General features: G+C 38.3%; 1 protein-coding gene across 3 annotated transcripts in view; it reads left to right on the top strand.

The window, feature by feature from the left end:
• atxn1a (ataxin 1a) overlaps nucleotides 1-26,363 on the top strand; it is an 81,003-nt gene that overhangs the window by 29,317 nt on the left and 25,323 nt on the right. Inside the window, exons 2-3 of one of the 3 annotated variants that reach the window (XM_078954581.1) lie at nucleotides 983-1,067; nucleotides 21,432-21,534. The exons of 1 other annotated variant lie outside the window; for it this stretch is intronic. The gene's annotated coding sequence lies outside the window, so the exon portion shown is untranslated. The remainder of the gene's footprint in view (nucleotides 1-982; nucleotides 1,068-21,431; nucleotides 21,535-26,363) is intronic. One more of the 3 variants, XM_023960180.2, reaches the window with a different exon arrangement.

Raw genomic sequence — 26,363 nt, 5'->3', positions numbered from 1 at the left:
GATGTTTGGGTTTATTTTGGATATCTATGTAAAGCTTAAAAATGATATGCCCAAAGAAAGCTCTTAATTAAGATGTGCTTGGCAAACTTTAGAGTTTAATGTGAATGTAATCATCTTGAAAAAATCAAATGAAACTCAATAGAGCCTGCAGCTGCAGCAATGGTTCCCGATAAAGTCAGGATGTCAAACCTATTATTAGCTGTGAATTGTCCCATTTAAATACTTTAAGGTAAACCTTGCAGGTTTAAGCAATGCCAGATAGTGTCAGTTGTTAAAAAAAGGGAAGGTATAACATGAATAGCATCTTTTCCTTTAGCATCTAAATAGAACAAAATCCCATTTTCAGTGTTTATTTATAAGTTTAACATCTTTATAATGTCCATGTCAAACACAGCAAAGCCACTGATTATATTGATGTGAAAGAATACATTTTTTACATATTCTCCATTGTATCCTTTTGCTTTCTCAGCAGTGCTAGCTAAGACGAGACAGCCCCTTTTTTTCCTGCAATGACTGTTTTGGGATTGAATTCAGCTACTATCTTTATCTATTTTGTTAAAATGTATTTTTACCATTTCTATTTAATTCTATTGTATGGGACTGCAAAAGCAGGACATGAAATAAAAAAAAAGCAACCGGAAGAAAAAAAGAGAGGAATGCAAGAGTTTAGTTTAGCTTCTTTCAACCCCAAATGCATTGCACTTACTTTATGCTCTCTGGGTCCTGTGGACAGTCCTCTGTTTACTTGCTAATTATTTTGAGAAAACTTAAAATTAAAAAAATTCACTAAACTGTGTTAGAAAGTGTTCTACACTCTGGCTCTGACCAAACATCACAGTGTGAAGGCGTCTTTAGGAACTCAAAATCTGTGATGGCAATGAGAAAGACATGATGTTGCAGTAAAGAGGGATATTTTCCATATAGTTTAAAAAGGAAAGACGGACACATTCACAGACTAGTTTTTGTCCTGTCTTTTTTGCAGCCCTTTTCAATATTGCTGAGAGGCTAAGATGAGGAAGATAAATGAGAGCCTGCAGAATGAATGAACCCTTTACGGATTCTCTTTGGTAAGTCGCTCAAACAAAAAGAGAATATAATAAAGGGTCAACTCTTAAATCGTTTCTATCAACCTTTTTCATGTTTTGGGAAGTGTTATTTCTCATTCAGGCACAGACATTTCTGTATCATCATTTTTATCTGGTTTTAATAAAAAGGCCTTTATCTAAATGTACAGGGGACTCCTTACTTCCCTTCACAGCATCCGCCCTAGGACATGTGTTGAGAGCTGTCCCTAAAAATCATATAGGAGGTCCAGTTTCTTCTCTCTTGGGATCAAATCAGTACTCAAATATCAGTTTTTCCCCATTTTATGCTTGCAGTTGGTTCATAGGCTTTGATCTGTACCTGTACACGCCTTCTTTTGTGCTACACGGGGATATACCTCTAGGGACAAACTAACTAACAGCAGTGTTTACATCTGATATCATAACATGCTGGATGTAAGCGAAAAGCCATTTGGCGCTGTGGGTTATTGACTGGATTTCAGCAATCGGCATGGAAAAACCTGCCCCTGTGGGTCACTGTTAATGAAGCATACATGCCGGAACATTCTGTGTGTGTGAGGGAACGGGTTGGCCGGAGTGCAGCTCTGTTTAAGTAGTCGCTGGGAGCGTGGCCGAATGGATCCAAAGATTTGTTTTGATTATGCGTAGATGAAGGAAAATCCAAGTTTGAGAAAAATAACTAATAGATTTGAGGGTGCTTATTTATCTTCAGTGTGGGCATTATTATTTTTACAAGTTTGCTTGTCCACCTTTTGGTGTGATTAATCCAGTATGGTTAACTCTGAACCATTCTGTTGCTCTTTTCTTTGTTTTGTCTTGATTTGCTTGTCCTTTATTGCATTAAGCAATGAGTAATGATGGCTGACATCATCTCTGGCTACAGTAGGCTATTGCTGACTAATTGGCCACAGCAATCGGATTGTATTAGATGTTATTCCTTCAGGGTATTCCCTGTTCTCCGCCTTTACTCAGAAAGATATTCCTCATTGTTCGCGTAGAACAACACATGTTGGCTGTGTTGCTTTTTTTTAATTTTTTTGCATAGCTGGGTGACAAACTGCACTTTTTTGAAGATTGTGTGTGACAGTTAGACCACCTCCTTGATTCATGGTTTAAGAATTTCGATCTAGAAAGCCAGAGACGTTAAGGCTTAAAGTGCTGTTTTTAATTGCTTTCCTCCGAAATGTCTCGGGATACTCCAAGGATATTACAAACACTGTAGGGACAGTGGAGCCACCGCTAAAATGTCTTTGGTTATTGTGTGGATGCTCGTGCGAGACGGCAATAAAGGGTAAAAAATGAAGTTGCTCTTTGGATTTAGTGACAGTCATAAGAGGGTCCCCCCCTCCACTTATCCCCCTTGCTCCTTTCTTTCTCTTTGTCTTTTTTTTGCTACAGGATTTGCTCCGAGTGCCACCTGTCTAAGCAAGGTAAAATTATTACAGTAATGGACCCCTCCACCCCCACCGCTGTAACCTCTACTCGCTCTCCTGCCGAGCTTCTCCGTACATTCTGTTCTGTACATTAGTGTGGCCCCAGGCATGCCCTCACTCTTTGTGCTGTAATGCAATCGCAGCACTGCTTAAGTGCTCAGTGAAAGTTAGACATGAGTGATGGGAGAGATGAGGAGGTACAGGTGGGTGGCCAACCGGGATCACCGATCCCATCAAAGCATGCCAGCGACCTATTTATTTATTTTTTCAAATAAAGGATGAGCTGCCTTTTTAGAAATATTTTAATTATATGTCCCTTTCAAAAGGAGGACGCAGAAAAGAACAAACAGTTCCTGGGTTTGGTGAGAAGAAGGTTTGTGCTCTGCCATATTTTTGGGTTGTTCTAAATGATGGTGCATTAAAATGGTCTGGGGATGATAAAGACAAACACTTTGCAGCAGTTGAGCTCACTTTGAACAGCTTCGGCTTTTAGTGAGATGAATAGGGATGGCCTTTGTGGTTCCTGGAAGTCTGTATGCTGGGACCTATAGAGTTTACGGCTGTTACTCCAATTCTGTATGATAAACTGCAGTCTCTTGCACCGCCCAACGTCTTTGACCTTTGGTGTTCAAATCAAAAACTATGTCTCTCTGAATCTGAGCCTTGTTGTGTTTATTTCCCCCAAACTTTTCCATAGCATTTCCTTCCCTTTTCTGCATTTCATATTGTCGTATGTCTTTTTTTGTTTCTAACTCTGCCCTCCACCCTTCTGAATGACTTTACTATACTCTCCTCTTGTTGCTAGTCACCACTTGGAGTTGAACTTTAAATGCCTTTGTCACAGCTGCCCTTACTGCTAGATACGGGCAGTCTGGCAACCTGTACAGGACATGCAGGTGTCCCATACAAAATAACAAGGTCGTAGACCGCTCAGTGACTACCTGCGGAAAGTGCAAAGGCTCGTTAGTGCTGCTCATGTGATAAGTGGGGACTCCTTGCATGTCCAGTACAGATTTGCCCAATTTTCTCTAACAGACAACCCGTATCTACCGTATTTTCCGGACTATAAGTCGCACTTTTTTTCATAGTTTGGCAAGGGGTGCGACTTATACTCCGCAGCGACTTATATTAGAAATAAATTGAAATAAATACATTGTTAACCCTCCTGTTATGTTCATTTGTGAGGAACAGAGATGATGTTCCTGGGTCAATTTGATGTATGAGGTATGTTAAGTGTTGAGAGGATTGTAAGTGACTCAGAGAATCAGCAAACTTTTTTTTACAGTAAGATCTTGAAGGCTAACAACATAATATTCTATTTTCCAATGATTTCATAGATTCAGAAATGCAATAAAAGTGAAAACTGTTTCTACAAATACAGGATGAAAACAGAGTATTAGTTAGCCAATGATGCTTCATGAAAGGAATAAATAAATAAGTTTGAGAAAAAATTACTGTGAAATTATTAGATAAACAGTCTGCTATGATTGCGTCATATAAGGTTGTGAAAGTTAAAATGCGACTTATAGTCCAGTGCGACTTATCTGTGTTTTTTTCTACTTTATAATGCATTTTTGGGCTGGTGCGACTTATACTCCGGTGCGACTTATAGTCCGGAAAATACGGTATATTGCAGTTGTGATTATTGCCTTACTAAGGACTAGAGCAGGGGTGCCCAAATCCAGGCCTGGAGAACGACTTCCTGCTAGTTTTCTAGAAACCCTGCCTTATCTGGTGTTAATTACCTGGATCAGGTGTGTTTAGCCCAAAAGGTGCTTCAATGGCAGGATGGTTGTAAAACATGTAGGAGACCACATACCACACCACACACAATAATTGCAAAAAAAAATTTAAAACAAGCTTCTGGAAAACTTCAAGACACTCTTGTTCCCCCTTAAGATGCATCTTAAACCGTCCCTTCCTCTCTATGACCTTCTATGTTGATGGGTGCATGTGACTAAAGCTTAATAAAACAACCATCTAATTCTGTACTTCTCTAATTATTCTCAACTATTTTTGCAAAATCTATTGGACCTTGGAAAAAAAAGTGTGGTGCTGTGGAAATTGCTGGTTGTGCTTTCATTTTTTTCCACATCTGTTTTTTTTCAGATAATCTTTCTGCAGGGTTCTTACAGTATAAAATCAATCACATCCATTTTCTGTATAATGATGTTTACATTGCAGTCTGTATGCAAGTTCTGATTGGAAGGTATCTCAGCTGTTTTCCCATAATCTCAGTGTCGGAGTTGAAGTGGAGGCTAATTGCCCATTGAATGTGTTTTTCCTTCAAAGTCCTGCTGTTTTGCAATGTATTACAACAGCAGAGCAGCTTCAGTTGAGACATTTCTTTCAAATATTCTAGGATTTTATCCAAAAGCATTACTTATCCTGAACTGATAGGAAGTGTAAAATGTGTCCTTTAGTTTGTTTCATTAAGTTTTAACCTTTTTAATTTAGATAACCTTTCCAACACAGGTAGGGGCCATACTTCAACGGCAAATTATTAATTTTGGAGTCTCTCCCATATCTAGACTTGTTTCTGGGATTTTATACATGAACCAGAGTTCTCTTGTAAAAGAAACAAAGTGTTCCCACGAGTTGCCATTTTGTTGTTATGTAATAAAAGTTTCTAATGACACCAAAATATATGTCCAAAATATTTCCAGAAAAAATAGGATCTCTTATTTTCTAAACAGAGCAGTGTGCCTGGAGGTATGAGAAACCTATGTTAAAAAAAGAGACTGTATGTTTATATTTTAAAAATAAGACAATTCATTTCTGTCCATTTAGTAGAGATTACTATACAGTGAGACCTCGAAAATATTCTGAATATTCTTTTTAGTGCAAACGTGTACTATTATGCAAGTAGCTGGCCTAATTGCTCCTGCTGAGATTGAGCACAGATTGTTCTTGCTGTGACAGAGGTGCATTCCTGTGGAGGTGTGTGCATATAATACATGTGTGGATTTGTGTGTGTGACGGTAAGGATTACATAACGGACATGCAGGTCAGCGGAACAGACTCAATCACTACAAATACCAGCATGTTTCAGTGCAGCTCAAACTGCAAATTTGGAAATGAGAAAAACTAAATCTGTGCTAAAACTAGTATTTTTGAAAGAAATTCTACAACAGGATTTTGCTTTTATTGATTTAAATGTCCATTTAAACTAAGATTAAAATGAGAAGATCAGACAGGCTGATACTTTTGGAGAGTTGGACTAAGAGAAAATTCTGACTGACCTACAGTGGAAAAACATGATTGGTTGTAGGGCAGGGCAATATAGAATATGTTATATCATGATATCGTTTTTTTTCACACCAGGTGACGGCGATATATACCACGATGTTCGCAATATGTTCGCAACTGGCAAGTGTTAATTTCAGTCCCTTCTAAATAAAAGTCTATTGCGATAGACTCTTTCTTCTATTTAGGAAAAATGACATTGCAATATATTTAATTATCGTTTTGTTGCCCAACTGTAATTGGTTGATTAAAAAAAAAATCCATTGGAGGTCCCTCCCGTTATGAAGCCTCATGCACGGATAGACCAAAGCTCATTTTTGATTTTAGCATTTGTTTATGTTTGACACCTGAACAGCTATCAAATAAAAAAAAAACAATGCTTGCTTTTAAAATTCCATGGAGCAAAAGGTTGATTAAACTGATATGCAGCCTCCAGGTCATCTCCTAGGTTTTCTTTTACTGCTCCAGCTGGGATAATGAACCTTTACACCATCCCTCTATAACAAAAATCTTTTTCCCTGTGAGCTGTATTTAGACCCCAGTGCACAAGATCCTGTTGCTGTGGATGATTTTATAATTCGTAGAGGAGACTGGTCCATTTCTAGCACCACTTCTATTCCAAACGAAGCTGAAGTTTGTGAATTATTCAAGATCCTGTCCTTTTTTTCTCTGCCCTGTCTTCATCTCGTTCCTCTCTTCCTCCTTAGATCAAAATTTCTCACTCTGCATACCTCTTTCGCGCCCCCCCCCCCCCCCCCCCCCCATTTGTTCTGTTTTGCTTAATAAGCTGGAGGGGGATTGATTTGGGAAACCAGTTGTCATGTGTAATTGGAGTGATGTTGCTGTCCTTGGGGACAGATTTTGCCCATATTACAGTCTGCTGTTACAGTGGTGAAAGTCCCCTAAGCATTGAGCAGAGTCGTTATTTACAGCCACTCGTCCATCCAGCTTCCTCACCAGCATTCTACTCATGCACATACCACCCTGCAACAGCAGATGAAGAGACCTCGGGGAACTCCAGATGGATTCCAGAACAGCCACACTCTCCAACAAAGCGATCGGTTCTGCTAATGCCAAAAAGTCTTATCAAAGTGATAGGTAAAGAGAAAAACAAGAAAACGTACACAAACCTTAAATATTCCCACCATTTTTCACCTCCAGAGGCTTGAACCAGAGGTGAGGTTTTCTGTTGCGACAGCATTTACGGGTAAGACGACACAGGAAACTGTTGGGCAAACATTTATATTCCACCCTTACAACCATTATTTATCATCCACAGTTTATCGCTGACAGCTGACTCTGCCCTCTGCCTTCTCTGTTACACACATCTCTGCACAAACGTCCTGAAAATGCCTGTAACAGGGTTAGCTGGAGGACAGAGATGTGCCTTTTGTTTGTATAGATTTAACGCCATGTTTTAGCATCTGGTGCCAATTTATACCGGATAATGGTGGATGGATACCATGGGGGTGCGGGGAACAGGGACTATTTTTTTTTTCTATGACAGGAGTTGATGAATGGTGCACAGATAATGAGCCTGTCTTTGCAGGGAATGAATGCTTTTAAAGCAGCAACTGTATTCTTTTGTATTTTAATCTGAGAAAAAATAAAGGAATGCTTGGATCGCTATTTGTTAAATTTGTGGGTTATTTTTTCTACGCAACAAAAAGTAACAAAGGCTGGTTAGTCTTGTAAAATATTTTTAATGAATTATTTCTAAAGAGCTTTAAAGATTTATTTGACGTAAAGTGTCTTTCATTGAACTATAGAATTGTGTTAGGGCTCAAACTAACTAAATATGTAATTATAAAGTATGAACTTGAGGCCTCAACGAGTGAATACATTCATTATTTGATTTATAATGGCTAACCAGATGAAATTCTCCATGTTGGGTTTTTTATAGTCACCTTGTTGTGACAGGAAACCGTTTTCTCACAGTTGTGCCATTTTCTAGGTTGAGCAAAACAACATTTTAGGCATTTTCTGAGAACACTTTTAGCAGATGTGGTCTTAAAATTGAATTCCCTAAATTAATACTTTATACGAATACAATTTTTCTGTACTGTCAATGTTTATGAATGGATCTTTAACAGCTTAAGTATCCGTTAGTTTGTGCTTCTTTTGTTTTGAATTTAATATAAACCTTCCCATACCTTGTGTGGACATTTGTTCAATTGATTTGTTTAAATAAATAAATAAATAAAACAGAAACAGACTGAAAAACATGAAAGTTTGTCTTGTCACAAACTAAGATGGAAGCATGTACACTTTTCCGCAGGAGCCTTAAACTTATATGTAGGGCCGTATTTTCTGTTTGTAGTAAGGGAGCCAAGGGAAGCAGTGAGGATATAATATATGATGTAACGGCCGCAGTAGCCTCCCTGTGAGCTCTATTAAAGCCTGTGTGGTAACTGCATTTCAGTTTTCCCTTAATGGACCTTATATAGAACTGTTAGAGACAGGTGAGGTCCTATGGGGAAACAAGCACTTCATACAAAGCAAATAAACATAAGTGTTTATTTGCTTTACAGAAACTATGTCTTACAAAATTATATCTTTTTTTTGCTAAAAACACTTTTACAATGGATCAAAAGGTAATCGTAACAGAACTTTAAGTTGTTTGTACTTGTGGAACTGAGTACACTTATATCGTTTTCATGAATATTTTCTGAAGTTCTGAACTAACTCAGCAAACCCATTCAGTTTGCTGCATATTTCTGCCCTACGTGTGACATTTTAAATCAACTGTAGTTTTTTTATCTGCAGTGAATAATTGCATGGTGGATGACATCAACTGTAGCGAAAGTTACAGCATAAGCTCTGCTGGTTTCCTGTTAAGGTGTGAAGAACGGCTAAAAATGAAGGCAATGTAACGCCTCACTTATCGCGCGGATCTTCGCTTATACACCTTGTGACAGTCAGGAACACAGTCAGCCATCTTCTTGTGCCAGCTCACAGCATTTTCTTGATTTCTTTTAGATGAGTGATGATGAAGATAAGTGGTAAAAACAGTGTAAACATGACAAACAGCTGAGTCTGATAATTGAAGATTATCTGTACAGGATGGTGCTAATGCTTGCATAACGGCTTGCTTGACTCTGATGTATGCAGTAAGAAAAAGTCCCATCATTTACCTGAAAATAGATTTGAAAGCCATGCTTTTCCTCTCCATAGCAACTGTTGAGCACTAACTTGGAGTTGATAGATTGAATTTTTCTCACACAGTATGCGCAGGGGAGTGTGCGCATCAGAGGATGTCTTCCTCCAAGACCACTGCTGTTTATTTAGCGATGAACATTTTCAGTATGTTGTTTGTTTTGTTGAGATCATCACGTTGGAAAGATAAAGGAGTCCCCATCTTCTTCGGAAGGCTTTGAAGCTCCAGAGGATGTCGGCATAGAGGGGAAATGAACATTCATCCATACACATTTTAGGCTTTTAAAGACCCACTCTGATGAAAACTGTGTTTTGTTGTGTTTTAACATGTTCCTATTTCTGATGATGGAGGACATCTATAAAGAAAAATAAGCATTTGGAAATTTGTCTTTATTAAAAGTGTTGCGAATCAGAACTGTATGGTTGAGTAGCTCAAATACTGCTCGCCATTTTTGTTGTGCCGGTAGTGTTTGGGATTGGGGATGTGAGGGGCTGTAAGCCAGTGGGAAAGCTTTCAGCAGTGGGGAGGGGAAAGGGGGCGGGGTTGTTCCGCAACAACAGTCCCTCTCTCAAGTACGAGGTGAATTTATAATAAATTAACTGCTGCTCTGCAGAAACTATGCCCTAGAAAATTACGATTTTAGTTGTAATTAAAAGACTACTGGGAACACTTTTACAATAGATCAAAAGATGTTTGGAGTGAATCTTTAAACCCACAAGTATGTTTATAGGTTTAACTCTGAAAAAGCCTCCATGATATGTATAATAAATAGTATCTATTGGCTCTCTTAATTTTTCATGGATCCTGCTACCTGGTTACTGTAGATGATGCTTTCTTATAGTTGCAGTTGACAAAAACACACGTGTGCACATGCAGACGCACTCACACACATAATGCGTTGTGTCAGGTCCAATACGCCGTTGCATTTCTCCAGATGGCAGGAGCCACCCACTCACTACCAGTTGTTACACAATAAACATTGTATAACAGCTGAGAGTGCCAGCTCTATCCCTGAAGCAGCACACCCGGCGTTTCTTTACCTATACAGGCAGTGAACACACAGATTCTGTAAGGACAGTAGACGCCGTTTTTGCAATCTATACAGTTTCATTCTAACTTACAGCCAGCTGATCAAAGCCCCAAGACGGTTGTTTAGCCAATGGGACGGATGATAAATGCGTCTGTTGTCCAGCTATACAGCTGTGCTCCGTGTTGCACAGCTGTGCAATTTAGCCGGCTGCCAGCTCCTCAAGCAGCTGTAAAGTCGATCAGCCAGCGAGGCTGAGATTTTCTTACTCAGCCAGTAAATCTTGCAATATGTTTGCAGTGAGTCAGAAGATTCAATGACAGTTTGCTGAATAAATATAGCAACATACAGACGCAGGCATTTTATTTATAGACTTTCAGATGCCGTGTTTGTGTCGTTTTACAACGCGTTCCACAGAGATGTACACACGGGAGCCTCTAACTTTATTTGTTTTAATGTGAAAGTAATTTATTCATTTAAAATAAAAAAGAAATGGAGAGAGATGGTGAGGGATTTTGCCTCATATTGCAAGAGCTGGAGGTAAGGCATTTTCTATGGGTGATGTCACACCCCGATTCATCCATTGTTTTTACAGTCAATGGTTTGGTCTATGTGGTTTATTTTTGTCATATTTACGGTTAGATCCTGTCATTTACATTCTATTTCTGCTTTTCAAAAAGTAACCAGTGCATGTAGCTGTTTATCTTCATCACCCTGAGGTTCATGGTTTCAGTTGGTCCTCGTCACACTTGGGTTTTATTACTGTATGAGTTTATCCTCCTTTTAGTCATCTTAAGTTAAGACAGTGTTAGTTTTATGTTATCTTCTTCTCTTGTTTTGCTGAATTTGGACTCGCTTTGCGCTCCTATTTCTCAGAATTTCCAATGACTCAGCATTTGTCATGTTCCCCTTTTGTTAGCGTGCATCACCAACTGTACAACAACATAGGCTAAAAAACAGAACCACACTTGGAAGCCTCAAAGCTCAAATCCAGAAATTATTATTAAACACATGTCTGATTTGGAAATTACACAAATCCCCTGTGGTGCGGGATTTCCTCTTTAAGTGCTGTAACTGTAACATGCGTGTCTCATGTCAATCGAGTCTATTGCAGGACCTTTCACTGAAATATTCCTTTGTTTTGCAGAACGTTGGATTTTCTCTTTATATTTGATTGTATGAATTGTTGTCTGCCTCTGTGTGCTATTATTATTACTTCTCATGATCATTTCCTATCTGTAGTTAGCATGAATAGAGGAGTGGAGGGTGTGACCAAAGGGTTTAAAGGTCATAACTTCAAACAAATCAGACTTTTATGTGTAAACAAACCCTATATAGAGTACTTGCTATACTGTCATATTGCAATGGGATTCCCGGTCTCAAACTAAAGCAAAGAAACCAGATAAACTATTTATGATTTATAATATAATGTTTGTAGTTATTTTATGACATTTATTTCAATGAAAATATTTTTTTGTTTTTATCTTTATATTTTTTATAGAAAAAATTTTTGGCTACTCTGGCGAGCCAGATGGGACATTTTGCCTCCGGCTTTCCTCACAATGTGGCTATACTAACAGCATTTAGAGAGCTTTCAGGACAAATTTTATTCATTTTCAAATCATAAATAAAAAAAAAGAAAGCAAATGACCTACTGTCACCTTGTCCTTCACATCTAAATACATCTGCAACACTAACCTATTTTTTTTTAAAGTGTTATCGTTTAACCACTACTACATAAAACGTTCCTCTTTCCACAAAATAAATTCAAATGAAAGGCATGAACTGGAGTTGTCAGAGATCCAGTTTTAAAGCTTCTCACCCAGTGATGAAACTGTTCCTGTTAGTCCTCCACCACCTCTACTTTCTCTGCTTCCTTTTTCTTCCTCTGTTGGATTTGTCCTCCATTTTTACGATCCTCATTTTCACACACAATGCCTGTTTCAATTTGTTTCCCACTCCTGCTGATACTACAACCCCCCCCCCCCCCCCCCCCCCCCCCCCCCCGTCTTTACAAGCATTAAGGGAGTCGTATTGGCTGACGGCAATATAAAAGCTTTCACTCAGTGTACCTTTGCAATGAAATGAGTTTGAAACCATAAAATCTTCAGGCTGAAACATATGCATGAGCTGCAGTTACCAACACGTGTCGAGGTTTGGGTAAAAGACTTTGGGGGGCAAACTGAAAAGCCCCCAAAGCTAACACACACTTATAGATGGAGTAAGAGGGAGGTGATGTAGAAAAACTAAATAAAAAGTCAATTTTCTTAACTCATTTGCTATAGAGGTGATTATAGATCTTGATGCACTTTTTAAAATTCAGCGAAAGGCAGCAGTTATAAAAAAAAATACTTATAATCTTTCTTTTTTATTTCAAAAGCTTGTGTATGTTTTTTAGGTAAGCATACGCATAACTATCAATGCATTATTTTCTACATTAAATACATGTTTTTATTAATAAAGTTTGCTGAAACTATGATAAAATAATAGGGTAGATTAGCCAGTATGTGTGAACCTCAACAAAACAAAAAAAAATAGCATGCAAGTATTCAAAATAATTTGTGCATATATGTATCTACAAGGAGATTGGGGAAGCAAATTACAGGATGCATCAAGTTTGTAGAGTGTCACAGACACAGTCACACACCCTTCACAGCAGGAAATATATGATCGACCAGTGTGCGTAGTATATGCAAATATGTGTGTGGTAGCGTGCGTATTAGTCAAACAGTTACAAAAGTATTGTTGTACCAAAGCAATAACTGCACAGTTATTTATAGATAAAGCTGGGTGTGTGGCTAAGGAAGTATACACACTCTTAAAGGAGAATGACACCCAGTATTAAACTTAAAGTGTTGATAAAGCAAGGACCAACTCCCTGCTGTCTGCTGTGATTAAATTTTCTGTTGTTTTATGTCACTCTTTTTGTCCACGCGCTCCAAGGCCTGAGCTGACCTTTTTCATGTAAGGTTAGGACTGTAGGGATGTTTAAATAGTCATTTTTTGGGGTCATTTAATTTGTTTTTTGTTAATATCTTAACCGTTTGTCATCCCTAATATTTTGTTGAAAGGTTCTAAAGCCCTTAGTTAGCCAGATAACTGCAATAAAGCTCTGTTAGACATTTTTTTGTTGTTCATTTTACAAGTCCATTCATTTCAATGTGTAAAAAAGCCTGTGAAGGCCATGCTGCTGAATTTGTTTAAATGGAACTGTTGGGGGCGGCGAGTAAGAGATGCTTCAGAGACGATGCCAGGGAGGTCACACTAGAAAGACCAAGAATCTGAAAGCCTGTAGTCACAGCGACAAAGCAAGAGGCTTTGATTGACAGTGAAAAGACCAGACAACAAGGAGGTTTGAGAGCAGGAAGATGGAGACAAAGACATGCCGAAGGTGGGTGGAAGAACCGAGGAGAAGCAGAGTTAACCAGGCATGCAAGTATATTATTTCCACCGCTTAAGCAGACACTTTGACAACCAAAGCAAATAATGAGTCAAGCCTTTATCCGCCTTGGAGATTAGAGCACAAAAACACATGTTTTAAGGCTTTTGAAACTGGTTCATTAGATCACAGAACAGAAATTATTAGAGTCTCATGATGAGTAGTCATTTAAAGCTAGAATGAAGAGGTGGAGGTTCCTCACACGTGAAGAAGGAATGGAGCCCGTAATGGAGATTTGTAAATCTAGGGGTATAATTGACCTTAAAGCATCATAAAAATACACATTTGCCTGCATTTCAGCTGATTTAACGATGAAAATTTGGTGTTTTACAAAGATTTTTTTCTCCTTAAAAATATGTGAAAACTTGACAGCTGTCAGAAATGTCATATGGTCATCCCTCCTCGAGCTGTAAGCTTGTTTGTTCAATCCATACTGGTTGTTAAATTTTATTTAAATATTGTGGTCTTCACCTCGTATCCATTAAACAAGCTGCCTTGTTAAATCGAAGGAGGTTTTCATTAACAGGCATGTGCAATCTATTTTACTTTAGAGTAAATTTTGATTTCTATTTTGGTTTTTATAGTCTGGGCTTAGGGTCTCTTTTAAGCGTTTTACTTACACGTGCACCAAATTAATACAATCCGTTTTAAAAAGCTTACACTAGTTTAATGGGACCAGTCCCACCACAAATGGTGTTTCAGTGTGGCATGGCTTTTGGAAGATAAAGATTGAATACATTTTTATTTTTTTTATTTTTACCACATTTAAGTTTCTCTATCTGTAGTATATAAGCAATATATTTTTGGGAGGTGATCATTATCTGTGTTTGCAGCAGTTTTGCTCATCTATAATCTCTAACTTTCAATTTAAAATACGAATTTTGATTATCATACAACAAAAGCAAATGCTAAAAATGTTGTAGCTTTTTTCAGCTGCAACTAGTTCACTATTACCAACCTGTTTGATGTCTGCAGAAAAATAGATTTAGTATATACAGAGATGGAACAGAGTGTTTTTATACAGGTGCCCTTGTTTAGTTCTCAACGGGAGGTCACCTGAGCTTCAGGCTGGAATGTGAGTGTTCATGGGACTCGTAACCAAATACCCTTGAATGGACTATCTTCTTATGAGGCCTTATGTGCTGCTACCTAGAAAGACTTTTCATTGAGAGCAGCTTTTATTGTACTTCCAACAATATTTGGGTGTACAAATGAGGTCACGTGACTTCTCTTTCTGTGCTCTCCACGTGTGGGGTGCAGGACTGAAGTCACACACTGTGATACTGTGGTTGCCTGGCAATAAGCTTCAATAGTTAACCATAACAACACCTTCTCCATCAATCTACTGAAGGAGGTTCTGCTCTAGAGATGGTGTCATAACACTTAAACACACACCAATCATGACATGCTTGTATCATCTCCTGTTTTGACCTCTGCTGGATTGGTGTGCGCGGAATTATCCAAATGTGTCCTGGAAATAGTTTTTTTACTCTGGGGAAAAAAAAGGTCAACTATTGATTAGAGAAGTGACCAGAAGGTCTGGCACAAGCAAAAGTGCTGAAAAAGCCACAGAAGAAGCAGGTAGACAGGAAACCCCCTGCACTCTCTAATTGATTTTCAGCAATATATAGATGCTGTAAAGATAGAGCATTGCAAAAAACAAAAACAAAGTTAAATATTTAGATTTAAATAATGTTTTGATTAAAGTTATGAAAATCTAAAAAAAAATGCACTCAATGAGCACATTTGTTTAAAATGGTCCTTCTCCTAAACACTTAGTCATCATGAACTTTAATTACTTCAAGTTGAACACATTTTACTCACCTTACAATAAGTCCAGCTGTGCCTGTGCCAGGCTCAAGGGCAGGAGGCCAGTACAACGAGGTGAAGAGACCTTTAACGAACAAGTCAGAGCCTGGTCAAAAAAATAAAAACAAAAAAACAACTCGCTGCTGTGTGCTAGTGTGTGCATGAGTTTGTTTGTATGCACCCCTGTTTGACTGCCAAACAGAGCTGGCACAGAAAACTGGCTTCCTATTCTCCTCAACATGCCCTATTAATGCAGAAACTAACGTTCACACACACAAACATGCGAGCATTCAACTTTTCCAAGACAATGAGGTTTGCTGTGCTTCTGCTATTTCAAATGTTTCATTTTCAGTTAAAAGTCCTGCACAGCTCATTAAGTTACTATATGTTGTCAATATTTTAATATTAAATTAGATCTTTATCCTGTTATTAGCATACATGGAGAGGGCGGATGATCCCTAACTTGAGCTATTGGGTTCTGACCAGCAAACATGAGGTCTGTTGTGTAATGGGCGAATTGGCTGCAGTTTGCTCCGCCGGCTGCAACAATGCGCCGGAATTGGGCAAAAACAAAATAAAGTAAGAGTTTTGTTGAGCCCACCCACCTCCCATGCCTTCCTATTCTCCTCAGCATGCCCTTTTAATGCAGAAACTAATGTTTTATCTCTAATAATACAGAACTTTGAGTTCTTATAAAATAGAAATGTTAATTTTTTTCAGTAATCTGCTACACCTGTCTGATAGTCGCCATGAATAAAAAAATAAAGCAAACAAGACTGCAAAAAAGTATGTTAAGTTGTCAAATCTAAATATTTACATGGGACTCATTGGAAAATTACTCTTGTATGAAACCTTCCTCCAGTGGTCTTTTGTGGAACTGCGATATGTAGTACTTCTGGTTTTTGCGTCAAATTTACCTATAGAAGGTGGGATCTTCGTAATCATTGACGGTTTAATCAAAGTTGTTCCTCAAGTTGAATTCGGACTTCAGCAGGTTGGACAGATCATTTAAAACCTGTATCCCTCCCCTTTAGATCTCCCTTCTTTAGATTAGTTTAGCCCTCTTTAGGAAATATCTAACAATTACTGTATAATAATAAAATCTATGGCATGCAACATATTACATTTTCTATCAATCAAAATCTAAACGTCATGGTTGCTTAAAGAATGAAGGTGATTGTAATCATGTTATCCCCCTCAGTTTTCATTACTAACAGAAAAAAGTATTATGTTTTAGTTCCTGATAGTCCAGCTTGTTAACACAGTTCTGTAAGCATGTCATTGTATCTATAGACACCCAAACACGTTTTACTTTTGACACTTTAGATCTATTAAAAAGACATGTTGACGCATCATCAGTCGATAAAAGCATCATCAGGTGTTGGCAGTCCCCAACCACAGAGTCTGTTTGACACCTTCACTTTGATATTACACAGATGATATAATGTCAGTACTGACAAATGTTTTTCTGGGGCAGAAAACAGGATATGCCTGGTTCTTGGAAACAATGTCAAGATTACAAACAAAAGATTCTTCTCCTCCACATTTTTTAATATTTATAGAATAAAACTTCACAGTTAGTTGTATTTCCTCTTGTTTATTTGACACGGACATCTCATAAACATCCTTTCCTTTTTCCTACCTCCTAAAAACACAGCATAAACCAAAAATTAAAAATAGCACAGGCCTTTTACAGGAAGGCTAGTTTTTGGCAGTCAATCCGATACGCTCCCTGTAAGAATGTGGAATGGTGATTACTGTACAACACGCCCTCCCAGACAAATGTGCACCCAAGATAACATTCCTTTCCTTAAATCGTAAACCTTTTGAGGACCGGATTCCTTCGTTTTGGTATTGCAGGACTGTTTGAGTCTTGGAAAATGTGGTTGTGGTTGAGAAAGGCATTTCCTTCACATTTCAGTGATGGTCAGTCACTCTGTCTACACTCATGCAAATTCCTTTTTTTTTGTTTTTTTGCCTGAAGCAACCAGGCAGCTGTCAGACACGACGTCAGCTTCTGAGGTATTTTACTAAAGTACACGTGTTTCTGTGTGGGAATGGTTGTATGCCATTGTCATGACACATATACTGTAACTGGTTTTGGAGAAACAAATGACTTGCCTATAGCTTTGACACAAATATTGATGCATATTTTGCATGCCTTACATGTTATCATTGCCTGCTTGTAGTTTTTGAAGCAGAGCTGTTACTGGTCAGCATTAGAGCCCAGCACTTGTCTTCTTCAGCAATGTGGAAAAAACAAAACAAAAACTATTAAGGTTGTCCACCCACAACCACAGCAGTCGTGGGTGGACGGCATATTTTGAAACACATGGTGAAAAATGAATGAAAGGGATGCTATCACTTAAGCAGATGAAGTTGAATATTCACAGTGTGATCATGCCAGTAGGAAGTCAAGCACGGAGAGGCACTTGCACTGAGAATATTTGATCTGGATCACACTAGTGAACACAAGCACAATTCTGAACTTACTGCCCTCTGATCCTAAGCACAATAGCAGAAGCTTTTTTTTTTAACATACATATTTGATTGAATGTTGACAACAGCATCAAACTGGATCCATATTTTTAACCAAAAACACAGTCATAATTTTCAAAATGTTGCTCGTAAATGCGTGTTGAGGGCTTCCACGTTAAAAATCCTAGCTTACATGGATAGCTGCGCACCTTTTTAAGACTGTTTTTGGGCTCAAACCACATAAAGTTGAATTGAGATCATTTAAAAAATAACCATACCTATTGGAAAAGGTTTGGAACTGAAAGAGTGCATACCTGTTAGTTACTATTATTTGGTTGAGTTTTTATCCCTTGTGCTATCCTAGGCACTTAAACGTTGGGAGTTGGGTCATCTAGACCCACTAGACAGTGCTCTGAACCTTTTTTCTTCAATGATTTGTGATCTTCACTGGTGTCCATGGATTACATGAAATCTTTCCACCATCTATCCACCTTTTTCATGGTAGGGAGAACACGTCAATGGAAGGGTGGGGTCATCTAAGATAGCACAAGGGTTATTGAAGATCTATAAATCTATCCAGTGAGCATCATTTAGACTGGTAGAATGTCACCCCCTAGTGTAATAATCACTGAACTGCTGTAAAAGATGCTGGCCAGCTAATGTGTTGTGTGTAAAGTTAATGTGTTGTGTGTAAAGTTAATGTGTTGTGACCCTTCTGGGCCACCGTATACGAAGGTATAAAACAATTATAATGCAGAAATGATTGCATTCCATGGAAGTTTTCCAAGAACTTTGTTCTGTGATGAGAATTAAACTATTCAAAAGTAAAGTTTTACTTTAGTAGGTTTTCCCCAACACACACACAACTACATGAGCTTCAGTAGTGTGTGAAAGAGCCTTGCTCAGCCAATGCAGCCTGACAGCTCTGAAAATGCTGGTCACCAGCCTGGTCACACACTGTTGTGGCGTCCCATTGTTCAGCCGGCATTTGTTGCAAGTCAGCCAACATGGGTATGTCAGTCACTCTGACAGGAACCTTACACCCAACTGATCCCACATGGGTTCAATGAGGGTCTAAATTCTGGAGGTAGCTTCCGATCAACTCTGCTGTCATTACAAGCAGAGTTGTAGTTAGTAATCTCATTTCAACATCTCCTGATATTGGGACTGCCTTTAATAATGATTTAAAAAAAATTCGTAATACACAAACACTTAATTGTTGCAATTACTGCAGCATTTTTTGTAAAGACTTCACACTTTCGCCCCACAGCCCAGCTGTTCTAAGAGATTTTGTATCCATAGGGCTCACATGATGATCACACCAAATGGTCACAGACTCAACTGACAAACTCCGCTCTGTAGTTTTATCCACAAATGTATTTTTCCCGCAACAACATAATAGTGTTACCAAGAAACGTAACTATAGTAATGTTCTAATCTACCACACTTCATGAGCACTACCTTGACCACTTGTTGGAAAATAGTACCAGTAATTCTAACAAGAAGCAGTACAAGAGTAATACTTCTAGTTTAATACATTTCAAGGAAAGACTCTTTCGTTCCCCATCCGTCTCCATTCCCATTCCCTTACTCCTTTTTTTAAATGAATTTTTTTCTATACATCCTGCTACATTTTACAAGCTTTGCCCTTTTCTCCTCCTATTGCATTTCTATCACCCCCTTGTCTTTTTTTTTGTCTTTGTTGCATTCGTCTGTCATTCTCATCTTAATTCTCTGTTTTGCCTGTTTTCATTTTCTTTAGTTTCTATGACCTCTAATGGATCTCATGTGTTGTATGTCTACAACACATCAAAGACTAGTTGCCCCCTAAGCTTTCTAGGTTTTGATGATTAAAAAAACAAAAGTGATGGTGTTTGGTCCTAACTGCTCCTGTTATACCTCTGGGCTGGGTCCCCTGGCTCCCCCTTTACCATAGGTTATAGGTTTAAAACTTGGTTATAAAATGGACAGTGATTTTTAACTTGACTGCTAAGTTAGCTCAGTGGTCAAATCCAGCTTCTTTTATTTGAGGCAGATGGTGAAACTCCATTTATTACCAAAACATCATTTTGAGACAGTAATCCATGCTTTCGTTACATCTCGGCTGGATTCTCTGTATTTCGGAGTCTGCCGGTTGTCCCTCTCATGTCTCCAGCTGGTCTAGAACGCTGCTGCTCAAGTTCTGGTTGGAGTGCATAAGAGGGACCAGATCACCCCCATCCTTCTCTGGCTGCCTGTGAATTGTTTTAAGACTTTTTTTTTTTAAATTCTCATGCACCGCACCGCTGTACCTCTCTGAGCTTTTCTCTTCATGCACCCTAACCCGGTGCCACAGGTCAGCTGATCAGCTACCCTTGGAGGTACCACAGTCCAAGAGGAAGCGCACAGAAGAACAAGCGTTTTCTAAATGTTTGCCAGGCTTTTGATATAGCACAAGACTCTGCTCTGCTGGCGTTTATTCTTTTTTACTTGCTCATGCTTTTATTAGTGTTTTAATTTATTTTTTGCTATTGTGCTTATTACTTATTTTACTATCTTACTTTTGAGGTGATGTAACTTTGTAATTGTTGTTTTGTTGTTTGTGGATTTTACTGAACGACACCTTGTTTGACGTTGACCATGTTAAGGTGCCATGTCAATAAATAAACTATAACTATAACTGTTTTACTTTTACTATTAACCCTGTTTCTTTTAATAGAGACTGATGGATTCATAAACCGTATGGTGTTTCCCAGTCCCATCTCTCAATCATTGCCAGTATCTTCTCATCTGCTTTGTCTTTACATGCAGCTTTACAAGTATCTTCATTACCTTTAACCTCTTTCTGTCTGTGGGCTGACTTATGAACAGATTATAGCCTGCTACCACACTTCAGGCCATCAAAGAGTTCTATTGATTTTTCCCGATTTTCATTTCCTCTGCTTCAGTCTTTTACTACTGTAATTCATGTTAAAAGTGCTTGCCACACTCCTGTTTTTGGTAAAGAGTCATCTTGCATTAAAGGAAAATGTGTTAGGTCTCGATTGTTTAACAAATATATTGCACATGCTTTAATTTGCAGCATCTTTTCAATTTCATGCGAAAGTTTGAAGGGGAGCACTTGAAACCGGCATGCTCAAACGTTTCCTCTGTCTCCTTTTATCTTGTCACACTTGTCAGAAGTGGGTTACAAGGCTGTTTGGCATCCAGCAAACATCCTTTAAACATTCATAGGCGCATGCATGCAGCAGCTGATGAACTGCAGGGTCCCGTATTCCATGTAACATCCCCATCATTCCAACAAAACCTGCTTAATTAGTCCCAAAGAGTGTGTTCCCACTGTCAACAACCATCTTGTCTGCTTATTGTGGTGGCCTGTCTGTGTTCTCTACAGTCAGCTTTACCTCCTTTTTTGGATGTTTTAAAGTATTAAAGGTCCACAATAATGACCTGTATAATCAAAACAAAAGTCTTCACAACCTGTAGTGATACCTGCAGTTTTGTTACTTCATTATTTATCACATATGATCCCAAAAGGGATAATCTGAGTGTAGAAAAATGATTTAAAAATTAATACTGTATTTTTGGGGCACTTTAGCCTTAATTGACAAATTATTAGGCATCCTTGACTCAGTCTTCAGCCGTTCTGTGCTGATGTTGAGTGGACACCATATAACAATGTATACCGCAGTGTGCATGAGGGATTAGACTTAAAACTGCATAGAAGATTAAAGCGCCTTTCTTTTTTCTTCATCCCTCTCTGTAGCAGAGTTTAACATGTGCTCTTTTCACTCACCAGAGTGTTCTGGGTCCCTCACACCACCTTCTGCATTCTGGGATAGTCTGGAACCTTCTCTATGGGCTCTGCCACCTGCTGACAAACTGCAGTTGTGTTGAATGAGGTGAGAAACATCTGCATTTTCTTTAAATCTGTGCAAAACCTCTCCTTCTTTATTTAAAAAATATATTCTTTTACTGTTGCAAACAGTACAGAAGTTGTATTAGGCTTGTGTTGCCACTCCAGAAGCTGCAGGTCCCCAATATCAATTCTGACACCAAGGATTCCCAGCTGTGCTTTTTCTCGTTAGTCACCAGCTTTGTTTTTCGCTGACAAACCCGTCAGCACGTCTGCTGCACAGATGCGTGTTAACTAAAGCACATTTGACTTTAACATGAGCTAAATGCCAGATTATGAGCTCCATGTTTTGTTTTGTTTTTGCTTTCTTTCTAGCTCTTTGAACCACAGCAAGTCACAAGTGTAGCACAAGTGTTCATATTAGTGGCTTACCCTTCTACCTCGTTATCTGTCATGCAGCATAATCAGCTGAACTTAACAATGCTGTATGTCATTTATTCATTCATAAACTCTCTGAACCTTGTGTGAGGATAAATCTATCAAATCTGTTAATCATACAGAACCACTGAGGTTCAATTACCAGAGGAAAGTGAAATTTTTCATCACCAATTTTTGTGATGGTGGGAGATTCATGCTTGGGTGTCTCTGTTGTAACAGTGCAAATATTTGGATTTTTGTGTGTAATCATGGATATAGCAGTACATTTGAGAGTCACTGTTTTTCAGAGATCCCTTTTACTGCATGTGTGTTTGTACACAATTTTTCCAATTTATTAGAAACACAGCAGCTGGGGCTTTTCTCTAATTGAAGTATAAATTCAGATTTATAGCACATTATTGATCGCAAGGGATGAAATTCTTTGGGGTTTCTGTCTCTTTCAATATTCAGCATGGAAGTACAACTATTGATTTGGGGCTGCTGGAAATCGCTAAATGATGTTTATGAGTTTGGTATTTAGAATGCTTTTCCTCTTTTTGTTGGATGACCTTAAGGGTCCGTGTGATCAGACTTGTATACTTTACCTTTAAAAGGTTTAAGGACAGAACAAATAAAAAGGGGAAATCTGGTATTAAATGTAAATCCGGCACTTCATGCGAGGTAGACATACGGTTTGTGGTTCAAGTCCGGGTTTTGACAGACTGAATGTTGAATGTGAAGATTTAAACCCAAATCCTCTCATTGTCCCTGTTACTCGGTGGACAACTAATTTAGAATAAAGTATTGGATAAAGGTACTTTTTTTTTAGATGTTGTCAGTAATTGTTTGGAATTGTGTGGATTTTCATTTAGCATAGATTCTGATCATTGTTTTAAAACCATTTTGTTTCCCATTTATGGGGATTTATAAAAGCATTCTGAAGTTTCGACTGGTGTTGATGTTGAGTTATTGACTACAGCTAGTAAAAATACAGATGAAGAAGTCTCATTTTTCTCCAAACTGGTTTTTCGAATAAGGTTTGAGTTAGGAGTAATCGATAATCTTGTTTAAAAAACAAATAAGAAATAAATTCTCAGTATCATTGGACTTGTGTTTGAAAATACTATCATCAGATTCCTATTTTTTAATTGTTTGTATTATTTTCCCATAACTGAAGAGAAGTATTTCTATCTTTTAGGTTAAAATCCAGCTTTAAGGAGAAACAAAGCAGACAGGAAACAGTGAAAATTGCATGGATAACTTTCTGTCTTATATCTGTTCTTCTAAAACAATAAATTGCATTCTTGGTAATCACCTAAGACCTAATATAATGTTTCTAATGCTCAACTATTTTTACATAATGTGATTTGCACAGAAAACAGTTTACCAAAAATCACAGTTTAAACATGGTCTTCTTTTTTGAAACTCATTTATCTTTTGCATTGAGTTCAGTTGTTTGTTTGTTTTTTATGAGGCATTTTGTATTTAAGCAAGAAGATAACGGATTAGTTCAACTTGTGTTGGACTTGTGTTGACTTCTAAGTCTGTGCTAGTTGCAGCTTGGGAGTAAGTATTATCTTAACCCACTTGTCTGTTACTATCTAACAAAAATGTATGCGTGTTCAAATATATCCACATCCACATTTGCCCTACATATTTACAGACTACAAAAAGTCACCCCACCCAGCACAATCTGAATTTAAATAGTGGTGTTGCAGTTGCTTTGGATTTGGTGTCTGTTTGCCGCTCACTGTTAGTTTCACATTGAAATGTGATGCATCGATCGAACCGCCGTGTCACACAGCCACTATGTACATTTTGTCATTTTTTACAGATGAAATTTCGGTGATACATGCATGATACACGTAATTCATAAATGTTTCTTGCGTTTGTCATTCGTCGATGTGCGCAGATGCCCATAGAGGGTTTCCGCCAACGAGCCTTTACGCGAATTCGCTTTTGAACTGTTCAATCTAACGCAATGGTGCGTGATTGTTGCGAGACACATACGCAGATTTGGGGCTTTCCAAGACAGGTTCCATGTGTGTCTAATTGACTTTACACGCATGTACCACCAATGTATGATTTTTATATCGCGTATACGGCGCACATATCACGTTAAAATTACCTGACGCAGGAATCACTAATGAATAACATATACTGCGCGATCAGGTTCATGTTCTTTGTTTATTCATGTGTTCTTTGCGTGGTTTATTCGATATTCTTTCGTGGTTTTTAACGTAGGTCATTTATGATAGATCTGTGAAAATTTCACGTAAAGACCACAACTTTTCTCACGTAGATTTGCGTTTGACCGATTTTTATCTGTTCAGTATGTGCAAAATGTACGTAGTGGCTGTGTGACATGGCCTTAATGTTGTTTGCTGCCAAAGTGTCTTTTTAAGTAATGATTTCAATATTTTATCTTGTTTTCTCCTTATTTTTGTCTCTTTACCCACTTTAAGTGAGCAAGACTGTCACAAACTCTCTCGTTCTCAAATGCAAACACAGGTGTGAGTGCTTGTGTGTTTGTGCCAGTGAAAGCCAGGGAGAGAGTCAATACTATTCTTGGCCGGTCAGGGAAGTCTTGGCTCCCAAGCGTATGGGAAAAGTGCTCTTGGCGAGTCTTGAACCGAGACATTCCATTATGCTGTCCTCTTGAAACACACACAGACTTACAAACTTGTTTTTGCCACTTAGAAGGAAATTGCATTGACTTAGTTTTTCTCCTCGTAAGATAAGCCATAATCCCCGTCCCTTACAGTAACTGATAATTGAGAGCTCCCTTTAAAATGGAAAGGATTTGGGTCTTGTTTGTACTCAAATGACCTAGTCTGACATTTACTCCTTGATTATAAGCCCAAGTTTTCCCTTTGTTTCCTCTGTTTTTACATACACACACTTGCCCACTGAGTGGATGAAGACTAAGTGCCTTGTCAAGAAAGAGATTTCTTGTAGTACCACATTATTCCCTGAGGTCCAAAGCTGGAGTTTCACTGTCACTCACTCAGACAGGCAGATAAACCAGCCATCCAGAACAATATCCTTAAATCAATTGCAAAAAAATGAATTGCTGTCTGCATGTTTTCCATCAAGCAGAAGACCTATCAAAGCAACATCTTTCTACTGCTCGATAGCCTCACTGAAAGATCAGTGTCACCTTCACTTGCTTGTGTTAATGTAAGACCTTCCTTTACCTCACCAATGCTTTTACCCTTCACATATTTCTGCCTGTCCCTCCCTCTTCTTTTCCCTGTCGATGCAACGCCTCACATACATGCAGTCTCCATCTTAACCAAAGATGGGATTTCACTTTGAAAAGTGGGCCAGTGTCAGAAGGTTTTGCGTCTCATGAGGACATTTGCAATCACCTTCAAGCCAACCGCTTGTATTTTCCGTACAGAGGACGAAAATGGAAACATTTGAATGACTTTTAAGGTTTTTTACATTTCCATGTCTTAAGGTGCACTTGTGCACAGTTGTACATTTAAATACCCACTGCGATGAACATACTGTTTTTTTTTTTAACAAGTTCCTGTAGTACTTTTTTCAGAATTTTTTCTACTGTTAGCTTGGGGTAGTGAAGTGCTGTAAGCTAGCAGGAGAGCAGTTAAACAGATGGAAGATGGGTGCAGGCTTACTTCACACCAACGGTCCAATCCACAACTTGGATGCAAATTTCCAATGAACTACAGTCCTAGAAAACAACCCAGTTTTTTTTTACTTTAGCTTAAAACAGCATAATCATAAATAAAATACCACTAGAACGTTGTTAAAATAGATCAAAAGATGATCGGAGTTGCACTCTAACTGTCAGATCAATCTTAAGTTTGGCTCTAAAACCAGTTTATAGAAGTGACTCACCAGCTTTAAATATACTTACATTTAGTTTTTTTTCTTTTTGTAAGTTAACACCATGAAAGATCTGGTACTTTTTTCTTTTAAAAAATCTACTTTAATTAGTTGGAAGGAAATTTTGTACACATATTATGGTGCAAATCTGATGTTTTTACTTTTCGTTGCAGAAATCTAAGCTTTTGTGTTTATGTGTTTAGAGTTGTATGTGGGTGTGTAGCTCTGGAGTTTGTGTGCGTGCAGGAAGCGTTCTGTCTAACCCCGGCACAAACAGAATTTGTGTCTCAGGGGTGTTGGAGGCATGCTCTTCTTGATTTGACAAATGTGCAACTGGTGTTGTGGCCTGATAATTTCCCTCCATGTCCCTTTGAAAAGGTGGAACACATTATTCACAGAAAAGGGTGCTTGCTGAGCAGCTGCTCACCTCTCCTTATTCTACACAATGCCAACCGTCATGCACATCTCTGCCAGTTATTTCCTACTGCGTGTCCGTCACAGCGGGACATAGGAGCATGGGTTTCTATAAGGGGCTGTTTATGGACAAAATTCTAATTATCTTTTTATGGATAAAGCTCCATCACCCTATATTGTTGTTTCACAAAC

This window comes from Oryzias latipes, chromosome 11, assembly GCF_053564925.1.
Source record: "Oryzias latipes strain Hd-rR chromosome 11, Olatipes_Hd-rR_3.1".
NCBI lineage: Eukaryota > Metazoa > Chordata > Actinopteri > Beloniformes > Adrianichthyidae > Oryzias > Oryzias latipes.
Note: the sequence above shows the minus strand (reverse complement) of the source record. Positions and strands in the feature narration are given on the sequence as shown.